Raw genomic sequence first — 12,655 nt, 5'->3', positions numbered from 1 at the left:
TTAGCTGTATAAACTCTGCCAGATCAGATTGGTGCCTGGTGAAGCCATCTGGTTCGCCAGTCCTCAGTCAAATCATCCAACCCATGCTAGCATGGACAGCGGACATTAAACGATGATGATGACCCTGAAAGGATGAAAAGCAAAGTTGATCTTAGTGGAATATGAACCCAGAACGCAAAGAAAGACCAATGAAATGTCAGTGAACACACTGCCTGGTGTGCTAACAAGTCTGCCAATACCATTTATAATAGTTGATAGCACAAATTATATTGGCGAATGGTAGTACAGTGTAGAAATAATTTACTGATTAAGAAATTGTAATCACTGGACTATAAACAATAACTACCGAGCAACATATAATCACTGATTGGTTTAGGAAGAACAAAATAAATAAATAAATACACTTTGCATAGTTTTAGACAGTTTATGAAGTTGCTAATTCATCAGAATTTTGTCTTCCTTATCAAAATTATACAGCAGTAGGATTCCTAATAATCGCATAATTAGTTTTTCCAAAGAAGAGAATTATCAGTGTTAAAAAAGTCAAATATGAAAAAAACTTTTTTATTTTTTTGTCTTTGATGATTAATTATTTCTAGTAATTGAATAAATGGAAATCCTTTTGTATTTTTTTTTTATTATTTTTTTTTATTTTTAAAGAGAAATCTAGTTGTGAGAGTCTCGTATTAAAACACATTTTTATTTAAAAGCCTAATGTACAAATAGTAAAAACAGCTAAACAACAAACGGTAGTGTAGTGTCCAAGTCTGCACCGACATCAAGTTTAGAGAAATTTCACTTTGATGATGAATAAAAAGGTCTGTCGGTTATTTCAACAACAACAACAAAAAAAAACAGCAAAAAATAAAAATAAAAATAAAAAAAACGTTATTATACTTTGGCTTTGAAATCTAGCAGCATATTACATTAAAATGTGGACAGTGGTTTTAACTTTTGAAAACTGAGAGGACAAATACGATGTACATGATTATAGGATAAAATAATGTTAGTTCATATAAGCTGAACAGACAACAGGGAATCACAGACATCAGCTACGGCTTAGAAACCTATCAACCGTGTCACAATCAAAAAGGTTTTTGGTTTTTTTTGCTTGTTTTTCACTTTTTTTTACTTTTAGTTATCAATGTCACTTCCATGCAGAAGCATTACCTTTGGAGCTGAGTGTTCTTGGTCTTTTACACTAGATCAGTGTGTACATGTCCAACAGTTCAAATATTCCTACAGGCTGGTTAGCCTATAGGGTTCATTGTCAAAAGAACATGGCCTTGATTCCTGGACAAGTCAGTACATTGTGTCTTTGCTTAAGCAAGGACACTTGCATGGCTGTGTGGTAAGAAGCTTGCTCCCTGATCACATGATTCCAGGTTCAGTCCCATTGTGTGACACCTTGGGCGAGCATCTTATATGATATAGCCTCGGGCTGACCAAAGCCTTGCAAGTGGGGTTGATAGGCGTTCTTTGTGTCAGTCTTTGTTGCCCACCATTGATTGACAACTGGTGTTGGCTGGTTTACATCTCTATCACATAGCAGTTCAGGAAGAGACCAACAGAATAAGTACCAGGCTTATAAAAAAAAAACAAAAAAACAACCAAACTGGGATTGATTCATTTGACTAAAAGTTGTTCAAGGCAGTGCCCCAGCATGGCCGTAGTCTAATGATTGAAACAAGTAAAAGATAAACGAAGATAATTATGTTAGAAAAAATAAAACTGAATTTATAAAAATATGCAAAGATATACCTTTGAGGAATTAAAAGCTTAATTCAATATTTTTAAACTGCAAACAAACATTCCTTATACAAAGCCTCAAGACATTTCAAGAATTTAGAGAAATTATCATAATTTATGGAGTTCAATATAAGTACCATTGTAATAGAGTAGAAAGAAAAGCAAAAATCTTTGGCATTTCCAAATTAAAGAAACATTGACACATTAACCGAAATTCTGATTCATCTTTTCAATTTGCTCCTTTCTTTATTGTTTGAAGAATATTTTGTATTTTTGCACCACAGACTTGAATCATTGAAAAACATTCTTAAGATTAATGTTTTCGCCGACAGCCTGCATCATTGTAAGTGCAACTAGATCGTATTTCTTTTTTGGACAAATCAACTGGACTCCACTAAAGAATAAAAAAATTAGCAAATAGGAAATCAATCTTAAAAAATAATTTTGAATAACAAATATGAATTTGGAATAAACTGTGAAGAATATAGTCATCAACTAAAACCCGATTGTGTTTACTAGTAAGTTCTTTCCTTTTTTTTCCATCTTTAGAAAGAAAATCTTCCAGAGAACTTATTGAATTTATGCTAAAAGTACATTAGAGAAAATGTGCATGTGTAAGAATTTAATCTATATGGTTAATCCTCTTAGACCTGGACCCCTGTGTCTAACCTCACCCTCCACCTGGGCTCCTAAGCAAAAAATAAATAGCTGAACACACAGCTCAAGAGTAACAATTGCAAGCAAACTAATGGATAGAATCACAAAAAAATTCAGGTGAATAACAAAAATAGGCATTTCTCTCAACTATTTGTTCGCTCGCCCAAGTCACTACTTTCTTTCATCATTTGTCCAAATCACACTCATTGTCTGCATAAGAGTTAACTTCACCCAAACAATAAATATCAATAATTTCCTCGACTGTAAAGAGTCTAGGCCTAACTCATTTACCAGATGAAGTGCTGGGGTTCATCAGAATTTTGTTTCATCACAAAAAAATCCATTGATTTTTCCGATTAAAAACTAAGATAAACAATAGTTATGGGGGATGCCATTAAAAATTAGTTATAAACACACTTGACTACAAAGCTGCAATTTTGTTTGTTTTTAGTATTTTCTACATGTGTTATTCATTACCACCTAACGGGAATCCGTTAGAGATTGTGTTTCGACTATTTCTGCTATACTCAGAACACAGTGCAACAGAGTTAATACCCTGATTGATAACCAGATGCCAAAAGGCCAATCACTGATTTCATTTGTGAGTATGAGAGTGAATAGGGAGTGTCTAAATCAGGGGTTGGTAAACTCCTTGAATTATGGACCCTTTCATGCAATCGCTTATAACTTATGGATATCCATGTAAATTTCTAAAATAGGATTAAGAAGTAAAATTAATAAAATATTTCTTGACTTAAAATTGATAATTCCTTCATTCTTTTGCATCATTACTTCTTAAATATAATAAACATTAAATCCTTTACCATTTAAACTGGCTAAATCCAACCCAAATATTCAAATTGTTTTATGTTCAAACTGGCCAGACCTGGCCTATCAAACCTACCCTACATTGTCATTCTAAAATTAAACAATTACTTCACTGAAATCTTGAAGCTACAAAGTAATGCATGATTAATTCTAAACAATGTGACTAAATAAACATTACATGTGACAGGATAATCTGAATGCTAAAGAGTTAAAGAAATTTAATGAAAATCATTAAAGAATTAATAAACAACAAAAATTCACTCATACGATATTGGAATAGTTGCAATATTTAATGTGAAATGAATGTTTGGTGAATACAAGTTATTGCATCGATATTTAGCAAGAAAATAAATTATTTTGAGCCTTAAATTTTCTATGCTCTTTCAGATTCAATTCATTAATAATTCAATCCACTTAATTCTCAAAATTGTTTCAGGTGCTTATCCACTCCATTGGATAGCCACATAGGTCCCTGACAAGGGGGTCTATGATGATGTGACCAATCCCTTGTTGAAATTAATGCAGAACAAATATACCGAAGGACTGCTTTTCTCTCTTTTGTTTGTTTCCTTACTGATGTTTGCTTCCTTTGCCAACCAACATAGATGAAAGACACACACACACACACACACACAACACAATACACACACAACACAACACACACACATTCATGCAGACACAAATGTTAACTTGTCCATACACAAATCATGACTTAGGTGGATTGTGTTTTGACTAGGAAGTGTCTGACGTCACGCAATCCTCACTACAAGTAGCAATGATGAACTATACTGCAGGTGAATTTCATAGGGAAGAGTAATTTGGGTGAATGGGACAACACCAGTATATTACTGGTACTTGTATTGCAGTCCGCATTGTTGGCTGGCATCTAGTTTGCTTTTTAGTCTCATACACAAACAGGAGAGAGAGAGGGAGGGAGAGAGAGAGAGAGAGAGAGAGAGAGAGAGAGAGAGAGAGATAGAGAGAGAGAGAGAGAGAGAGAGAGCTTGTCAGAAGTCAAGCTGGATATAGCTTATACTTGCTGACCAAGAATGACACCGTCATTTTTGTTTTTTGACTAACACAAGACAGATAAAGGAGCTTACTTATTTCTAGCAGCTGACCATTGATTTATGCTAACAAATAACTGTCTAGATACTGTCAAAAAAATGTCTGGCTGCTAAAACAATTCCATCTTGGTCATTCCATCTCAGTACAGTAGTTATTTTCTGATTAATCTCTGGACATTCTTGTCTTCAGAAATACTTAGCAAGACTGTGGTTGTACCTATGCTCTTCTAATTCTCAGCGCTGTGGAAGTTTAACATTTCTATCATTAATATTTGATTCAATGATGATCCCTTTAACCCTTTTGTTAGCATATTTCTGTTGAGATGCTCTGTGTTTCTTTCAATTAATTTTGAATATAACAAAGAATTCAGTAAAATAACTTAGTTATCATTAAACTAGTGTTAGGAACATAAATTGTGACTAAGGTTTGGTGGAAGATTTTAATCGAGAACTTTTGAAAACAAGACATTTGTACTACAGAGTCAGAGGCGGTTTCAGGTGGGTCGGTATCGAAAGGGTTAAATATACAGATTGAGCAACTAAGTCTTGAAATAATACAACAATTGTAAAATTAAATAAGACTTTAATGTAAATATATTAAATATTGTCAAGTGACAGTTAGCTGGTGCTGGCTGCTGGAGCCTACCAGTGAGTATTTAGAGGGAAATTTTCCCACTGACATCCATTGATGCTGCATTAAAGAAACCAAAAAAATGAAACGCCAAGACAAAAGAAAAAAACGCACTCAACACAAGAGCTGAAGACACCTCCGAAAGGTGGGGGTACCCTGCCACATTGAAAATAGTAGAGGAGTAGGGGCCGAAACCAGACACGGTTCCTCCTGATGTCCTTAGCCACTGGATCCTATAAAGGAGCTGTTGATATAGTGAACCACAAAACGTGGTTGGAATTCCTCCCCATATGACTTTGAGATAGACAAGGGCAAATGTCAAGTAATAGATGCATGATCTGAGGCCTGAAAGTGTGAGCTGGCATGGGCTGCACAAATTATCATGGTTCAGGTTGGCTCCCATTTAGAGTTACTGCCCTTGTAGATGGCTCAAACTGCATCTCTCATATGTTCTGTTTTGACATGGTCTCTACAGTTGGACGCCCTTCATAAGAACAACCAGTTTACAAAATGAGCTGAGTGTATTTTACCAAGGACCCAGCACTAAAAAGGTTGTCATGTCCTTGACAAGACTGTAGGATTCTCTTATCTTATGTTGTGCCTACTTATTCACAATTTTTGTCAGAGTGTAATGGGCATTATTTTACTATGGCCCCTGTGTTAGTGAGGTTACCTTGTACCTAGCAAGATAAAAGGGGCTTCACTGTTCTATGTTGTCTTTGTTCATTCAAGGTGATGAAACTCAGGGAAGAGAGGATGACTGCTGAAGATGAAATTAAGATAAGAGGGAGAAAAAAGTTAAAGTATGAGAGGGGAGATAAAATAATAGGAGAGACAATGTAGAAAAGGAAGGAGAAATGGGTGAGATACCCCTATAAGTAGAAATGGAAAAGAAGACAAGAGGTGGTGGGGATTAATAAAAGAGACAGTGATGGCAGCAGGTAGAGGAAGAAAGGAAAATGGAGAGGTTCAGGTGGTAGTATGGATGACTGAGTAGGGACAGATGCAATGTTTTCCTTCATTATATCAATGGAATTGTACAGTGGTAAAGAGGAGGGGCACAATAGATAGATATACATATACATAGAGCAAAAATGAGCTAAGAGAAATAATTCAGAGTGGCCAGAGGCATGTATATCAGCAATGTAGACAAATACAGGTATATCAAATACTGTACAATATAAATTCTTGATTTATTAAAATTATCTCTACCTCTAGAGGATGTTTAATTAAGAACAACTGTGTGTGAGAAGGGGAGATATTATCAAAGAATCAAGGTTTCTCCAAACTTGCTACACCATTAAGGAAAAAGACAAGATTATTATCTGGAGATAAGAGAACTAATGGACAGTTATGTCCACATGTTTCTGCCTCAGTAATCATCATCAGCATGACAATTCTCCTCACCTGTCTTCAGTAGTCAAGAGACAGACATAGACAAGAGTATAGCACATTTATGATCAAAGTAATTTGCATAAATTAAACAAATATGAGTGAGGAGAAATATCTCAGAGTGGCTTGTAGCACATATATGACCAACACAGACAAATACAGGTACATCAAATACAACATGAAATCCTGATTTATTAAAATGATCTCCACCTCTAGAGAGTGTGTCACAAATACCAATTATATAACCATTATTTCTCCTCAATTTAATTGCGCTACCATTATTACCCCTCAATTTAATGTATGTTCCTCCACTCATAAATGGATAGTTAGGTTCTCTCTTGCATGTAACAGCGCTACATCAGCATCATAAAGAGTTCTTGTATAATTTGTGATGAATTTTTCATACCTTCTCAATCACATGTGTTTAAGAAGTTTACTTAACAATTCCATTAGCTTGGGTTCAATATCACTGCACAACTCCCAGAACCAATGTCTTTTACCATATAGCCTTGTGAGTGCAATTTGGTAAGCAGCAAATGTATGGAAGACCATCAGGGGAAACCACCTGTGTTCTTGGGTACTGGAATTAATCTGTTACCTGGATTAACACTGCCACCAACACCTGGTCTTTTAGGTACTTTACTCTAATCTCTTTCAAGCATTCATGTGAGGTCTCCAGTCTGGGCATAACATGATTCCACCAGCCTCAGAACCTTTGCAAAGAATCATGGGTATTGTTCCTCTTCCTCTGAATTAGCCATTAAAAATGAAGAAATCCAAGAGCAACAAACCATGTGATTATGAGAGCAGATATGTAATTTAGTAGACATCATATTACATGGTTGAGTAACCTCACAGATAGCATTAAATGAAATGATGTAGACTCACTTGTAACCTTTCAATCAATTACTAACTGAGGTAAAATCATAATAATAATAATAATAATAATAATAATAATAATAATAATAATAATAATAATAATAAAGTACATCCTACTTTTGGTTTTTGGTTATTAAATAGATTATGTCTTCTTTAACAGCTTTCTACAACAAATGTCTGAGATATTTATTAATACATTATCTCACCATAATTACTGCTTTAAAATGTAACTCTATCCATTAAATCTTCATTAATACCCCCACCCCCACCCCATCCTTTTATTGCTCCCCTATTCAATAGTACATATGTTATTCTCAACTATGACCTATATCAATGTTATGACCTGTAGTAGTAGTAGTAGTAGTGGAGAATTAATCATTTTCATATCCTCTCTATTTATTCTCATTACTTGATAGGCTACGGTCCTCACTGTTTATTCGGCTGCAATACAAAACTCAATTAGAATTTGTTTACTCTTGAAACTTTTTTCTATTTTGACATTTAAAGTTTTTAATTAAAGAAAATATTAAAAGAATGGTATTACAGCATGAAGTTATTATATTCTGAAAAAAAAATGAAAAAAAAGAAAGAAAAAACCATCCCACAAAACAAAAAAAAACCCATCAAAATATAAATATAAAAATATTAATTACTTACCAACTTTTACTTTTATATGGAAAGTAGTTTTATTTGCAGAATCAAATTTCCTGTAATGTATAAAGAAAAAAGTATATTGTCAATTTTTGAAACAGTTGTGTATTAAAATTATTTCTAACACAAGTCCTCGTCTTGTAAGCTACTTGGCAACACAATGGGTGCTGCAGACATGTAAAAAGCACCCAGTACACTTTATAAAGTGGTTGATATGAGGAAGGGCATCCAGCTGTAGAAACCATATTAAAGCAGACAGTTGGAGTCTGGTGCAGCTCTCCAGCTAGCCAGCTCCTGTCAAACTACTCATACCCATGCCCTTATGGAAGACAGACATTAAATGATGATGATAATGATGATGATGATGATGATGATAGGCACAACACCTGAAACTTTATGGAAGTAGGGTTTTGTAGTTAAATGAATGCCAGTATTTGACTGGTACTTTACTAACTCTGAAGTTGGCTTCAGCAAGATATGTAATCAGAAAGTAAGCAACCAGAATGTGTCTTAATATACCTCACAAATGCTGTGAAGTATACTAAAATATAAAGTATTTTACATCATAAAAATTCAGAGGATAAATGGAGAACAGCAAGAATCCAATCAATAATGAATCTATTCATTCTTGATATATTCTGGCATATATGAATATATCCCCTTCAGCATTTAAACCAGCCACATCCAGCCCAAAGATTCTGCCTGTCTTATGTTCAGTCGGGTCAGATCCAGCTTCTCACACTTAACCTATAATGTCATTCTAAAAATAAACAACCACACTATTGAAATGTTGAAGCTATCAAATAATGCATGATTAATTCAAGACAATGTGAATAAATAAGCATTACGTCACAGTAATGCTAAAGGGTCAATATTTGGTTGATGATGTTTTTCATCACCAGAGAATGCCCCTTCCCTTCAGGTAATGTGTTCATAACACATAGTTCACCAGTATGAGAAGATTTTGAGAGATTGTGGTGTTTCAATCTTGTATGTCTCCTCAGTCAAAGCTACCCCATGGCTGGACTGTTGAATCTCACAAAAAGAAGACTGGTATCTCAAAGACCCCTTACATCAGTGAAGGGGTAAATCCCATGTGTTATGAACATGTTGTCTGATGGGAAGAGTCATTCTCCAGCTCCTGAAAGCAAAAGTGATTAGCTATTCACATTTGATGCTGCCAGAATGAATACTGATTTTGAATTTTGGCACAAGGCCAGAAATTATTCTTTTGGCCGTGGGGTGTAAGTTGATTAAAGCAACCTCAGTCCTCAACTGGTACTTATTTCATTGACTCTGAAAGGACAAAAAGCAAAGCTGACCTCGGCAGAATTTGAACTCAGGACATAAAGACAGACAAAATTCCACTAAGCATTTTTCCCAGTAAGCCAACGATCCTGCCAGTGTACCACCTTTGCCAGAGTGAACAGATCCATTAAGAATGAATAGATACGTTATTATCAGACACCATATTTTATGAGAATTTAGATCAAGAAAATAAACAACAGTTTTTTGACAAGGCACTTTTAAAACACAGCAATAAAAGAAGTTCAATGGCAGATCGGATCATAGAGCCCAAACAATATGATTTGTTGGTTATTGTCATAATGTGCGATTATAATCTTAAGTTATATTTCACTGAACAGAAACCCTTCTTAGCAACAAGAATGCTATGTATGCATCAATGCCTGTCAACCAGTTGCTATAATATGATTAGTTTCACATTCAACTGTCATTCCCTCAAGAATAATTTAATGTTAGGTTAAGTATATATATTTATGTAGATTTGGAAGGAGCAAACTAAAAAGTAACATTCTTTCTTTTCTTTATTCTTTTGTTGGTTTCAGTCATTTGACTGCGGCCATGCTGGAGCACCGACATTTAGTCAAATAAATCGACCCCAGGACTTATTCTTTGTAAGCCTAGTACTTATTCTATCAGTCTCTTTGGCCGAACCACTAAGTTACAGGGACAAACACACACACACACACACACACACACACACACACACACACACACACACACACACACATATATGTATATGTTTGTGTGTCTGATGATTAGAAAGTGGATTATGTACACTAACTATGAAATCATGTGATTTGCGGCTGAATCTGTTTTTAAGAGGTGACTTCCAAGTTATATTCCCTCGTTGTCGGTACACTGTATATTTATTAAGGTAGTTTTGACTTTAAGAGTCCCTCATAGCGTGAGGCATTTACGTGTAGTAATGCCTGTAATATAATATAATATAATATAATATAATATAATATATATATACGACAAGCTTCTTTCAGTTTCTGTCTACCAAATCCACTCACAAGTCTTTGGTTGGCCTGAGGCTATAGTAGAAGACTCTTGCTCAAGGTGCCATGCAGTGGGACTGAATCCAGAACCATGTGGTTGGGAAGCAAGCTTCTTATTTCTTTATTGCCCACAAGGGGAAGCAAGCTTCTTACCACACAACTACTCCTGCAACTTGATAATAAAGAATAGTTGCTAATAATGATTTAAAGTTATGGCACAAGGCCAGCAATGTTGGGGAGGGTATAAATCGATAACATTGACCCCCAGTATTCAACTGGAACTTAGTCTATTAACCCCGAAAGGATGAAAGGAAAAGGCAACCTCGGCATAATTTGAAATCAGAAGGTAATGAGATGAAATGCAGTTTACCCAATGTGCTAACGATCCTACCAGCTTGCTACCTTAACAGCGGCTACTAATAACAGATACAGTGCCATGTAAATTAATCAAATAAGACAATAATGCATCATAAATTGAAACACTAATATATGCCAATCAACAGCAAAATCTATGAGTGATATCATCATTTTGATAGTAGAACAGTAAAATTTCAATGTAATATCACCTTTTTGATGGTGAAACAGTAAAATGTGTAATATCACCTTTTTTAATAGTAGAACAGTGAAATCTAAGTGTGATTATGCATTTTTAATAGTAGAACAGTGAAATTTACATGTATTATCACCTTTTTTAATAGCAGAACAGTGAAATCTAAGTGTAATATCACCATTTATAAACTTCATTTGCCGATACTTTGTTGCAGCTTATAAAAAATATACGGAAATTGAAATTTTATGAATGCAGTTTGTTCTCATTTCATATCACAACCACTATTTTGAAGATTCTAAGACATGAGACAAGCCAATGGTGTATTCACATTGATACACTAAAAAGCAGATGAATATATTAAAGTAACTAAAATGAAATGTAAAACTAAATTGGTAAAATCAAACGAAAATGATATGACAATTAGAATACCACAAAATCACAACAAAATAAAGTTATATAACTTATTAAACTTAATGTAAATATAAAATTTGTAAAACAACTGTCAAATAGGAATCCACAAAGAATTTAACCTGAGACATCAGCCGAAAGAAAAGTAAATGTATATATATATAAATATATATTTTTTTAATATGAAACTTAATTCTTTTTATCTCTTTCATCTGTGATAGTTGGAAGTTTATTAATCAGGTATTTCAGAAACAACTGAAGCTAAGAAGTAAAGTTTCTATTTATTAATAATTGCTAAACAAAAGAAGGTTGTTTCTCCACACTGCTTTTCTGAAGAGCTCTTACAGTAACGATGAAAGTAGGTCTAGAAAGCCTCTAGAGCATTAGTTCTCAAATGTGGCCTTCAAGTATCCTTCCAGCAGCCCTTGATAATCTTTCTTCTATAAATATAATAAATTTTTCTTTAATTGACTTGCTTTTATTTTCTTTCTTTTTTTTTGTGCAGCCCTCTAAAAATCCCCAGATTTTGGATCTGGCTCAGATATTAAAAAGGTTCAGAAACATTGCTCTAGAGATACAAAAACAGATTGTGCAAGAGTTCAGATCAAGAGGAGCTTCACAGACACATTATGGAACAGGGTCATAGGTACAAAACTCTTCTAGTGTTGGAGAAATAACCATATTGTGGCAAGAGAAACAGGTGAAATAGTAACTGAAGCTGCTGAGGTTGAGGTATATGATAGAATAAGCTTATACTAATCACAGGGAGTCATTTTAATTGACTGTTCTTGCTCTGCAAAATGTGATATATGCCTATTCTAGTAATTTATAAATGAAAGGGAAATAGCAGGATATTTACAGTTAACTGGTGCTGAAGGTTAGCATTTCTAGGTGTAGGTATGATTGTTTGGTTAAGGTGACTTTGCAACCATATGGATTAGGGTTCAGTCCCACTGTGCAATGCTTTGAGCAAACATCTACAACAGCTCTGGGCCAACTAATGCTTTATGACATGAATTTGGTAGACAGAAACTGTGTGGAAGCCTGTCACATGCATGAATGTATATGTCGGCATGTGCATGTCTTTGTGATTGTCCCTGTACCTGCCCACTGGTTAACAACTGGTGTTAGTTTGTTTATCTCTCTGTAACTTAATGGCAAAGCAAAAGAGACAGAATAAATATCAAACTTAAAAAGAAAATTAAGTATTGGGTTCCGTCTGACTGATTGAACAGTTCAAGGCAGTGCCCCAGCATGGTCGCAGTCCAATCAACAAAACAAGTAAAAGGATAGAAGAATTTAAGATTTCATTTTTGCACACTTTTTGGTATCCACATTCCATAATTAATTAAATTGATCCAAACAGAAAATATGTTATTAAAGTCACTGACCTTAATAACAGAACATATTAAATTCAATGACCTTCAAAACATATTTTTTCTCTTGGAATAAATTGAAAGTTTATGAAGATGCATGAAATATGGATTCTCCAGGATTATTTTAGTTGGTACTATTTTTCCCATCTGCAAAAATTGAT

General features: G+C 34.4%; 1 protein-coding gene across 2 annotated transcripts in view; it reads right to left on the bottom strand.

Annotated features, from left to right (window-relative positions):
• LOC106884166 (protocadherin Fat 4) overlaps positions 1-12,655 on the bottom strand; it is a 696,074-nt gene that overhangs the window by 403,666 nt on the left and 279,753 nt on the right. For both annotated transcript variants that reach the window (XM_014935404.3, XM_089364268.1), the window contains exon 3: positions 7,861-7,910. The gene's annotated coding sequence lies outside the window, so the exon portion shown is untranslated. The remainder of the gene's footprint in view (positions 1-7,860; positions 7,911-12,655) is intronic.

This window comes from Octopus bimaculoides, chromosome 1, assembly GCF_046866305.1.
Source record: "Octopus bimaculoides isolate indiv1 chromosome 1, ASM4686630v1, whole genome shotgun sequence".
NCBI lineage: Eukaryota > Metazoa > Mollusca > Cephalopoda > Octopoda > Octopodidae > Octopus > Octopus bimaculoides.
Note: the sequence above shows the minus strand (reverse complement) of the source record. Positions and strands in the feature narration are given on the sequence as shown.